The following is a 1,937-nucleotide window of genomic DNA, read 5'->3' as shown; positions in this document are numbered from 1 at the left end:
GGAGGTCACTGATGTATTTTAGTCCTAAACCATTCAGAGCTTTATAGACCAGCATCAGAAATTTAAAGTCTATCCTCTGGCGGACAGGCAGCCAGTGTAAAGACCTCAGAGCTGGACTGATGTGGTCCACTTTTTTGGTCTTAGTGAGGACTCGAGCAGCAGAGTTCTGAATGAGCTGTAGTTGTCTGACTGAGTTTTTTGGTAGACCTGTAAAGATGCTGTTACAGTAATCAAGCCTACTAAAGATGAATGCATGGACTCGTTTTTCGAGGTCCTGCTGAGACATCAGATCTTTTATCCTTGAAATATTCTTGAGGTGATAGTAAGCTGACTTTGTTAAACACTGTTGTTCAGCTGATCTGAAGGCCACTTGAAGTTTGGCAGCAGAGTGTATGTTCCTAGACTTAGTCTTTGATTCATACTTCACAGTTTGCCTAGATCAGGGGTGTCGAACTCCAGGCCTCAAGGGCCGGTGTCCTGCAGGTTTTAGATCTCACCCTGGATCAACACACCTGAAGCAAATGATTAGTTTATTACCAGGCCAGTGGAGAACTTCAAGCCATGTTGAGGAGGTAATTTAGCCAATTAAATCAGCTGTGTTGGATCAAGGACAAATCTAAAACCTGCAGGACACCGGCCCTCGAGGCCTGGAGATGGACACCCCTGGCCTAGATTATCTCAGTGAGATTAAAGCATAAGAATATACTTAGTAACATAAATCTGATAGCTGATCAGATGTGCCATGCTTAGTAGTATGTCTTACTTTACATCAAAAAGCATGGACCAAAAGTTAACAGATAATATGATAGGACTGGACATATGTTTTAAGAAACACAACCACAAAAGTCACGACAGCAACAGAGCCCCCGCTAACATAGACACACATGGTCAGTAAAATGTTGTCGCTGCCAGGCAATTTTGGCTATGATTTCTCTGCTCTTTGTACTTCTGACAGAGTTCAGTCTGCTGTGACTATGTCAGCAGGGATTATCTTATGTAAGCTTTTTTGATAACAAATTAGGGTTATGCTAAAACAAAATACAAATAAAATATACATGGAGTGATTTTGATAAAAAGGCAAATGAAGGGTTTAATTTTGCATAATGCTGCTTGGTTCAGAATATATCAATCATTAGCTTGTGAGTAAAAAGGTTTACCTCAACCATATAAAATTCCAGCTGAGAGGTAAGCCTCCAAATGCAGCCCAGTATCACACCTTTCTCAATAATTATGAGGAAGACCATAGATGAAAGGGAGCTTTTGGACTTTCAGCATATTTCAAAGCTGATACTGCCAAAATTTAAAATAAAATACAATATGAAAGCTAAGGATTATCTGTGACAATGGCACAATGCCCAAAGTAGAGAATGTAAAAGAAAAATGCAGGATCGTTTGTGCTTGCACGCACAATTCATTATCTTAGTTACAAATGTAAAGGCAGTTTTTTACATAACATGCACTGTAATGTTGTCTTTGTTTTGTGTTATAATTTCACATAAGAGCCTTTCTCTTTTTACACATAATCATGACTCTGACAAGGCCATTAACATGATAAAACGCAACTGGCAAATGTTCTTGTGAAAATAAAGAAAGCAATGCTCAGATGATATATTGGCATTTAATGGTTTACATTTGATTGCTTTGGTAAATTAGTAAACTCTGCCTAGCAGTCTTTAATGTCAGGAAGACTCAAGAGATGTTGTGGTGTTTTCTGAAATGCAAACTTTACTCTGTAGTCAATATCAAATCATGTTAATTATACTTGATATGGGAAAAACAGCTTCTTTCTTGTATTTAGAGTGGTAGTAATCTAAAGGGCTTGGCCTTATTACTGCAACTACACAGGTGTTGGAAAAAAATATGAAACTATAAACTTCCATAATTCAGTGAGTTAAAAATCAAAGCAAAAAACTTTTATCTTAACTACAACATGTCAG

The sequence above is a fragment of the Mchenga conophoros genome, linkage group LG5, assembly GCF_057382185.1.
Source record: "Mchenga conophoros isolate Kocher_MC1m ecotype Shallow Benthic linkage group LG5, M_conophoros_male_GT1.1, whole genome shotgun sequence".
In the NCBI taxonomy this organism is placed as follows: Eukaryota; Metazoa; Chordata; class Actinopteri; order Cichliformes; family Cichlidae; genus Mchenga; species Mchenga conophoros.
This window is presented reverse-complemented; position numbering follows the sequence as displayed.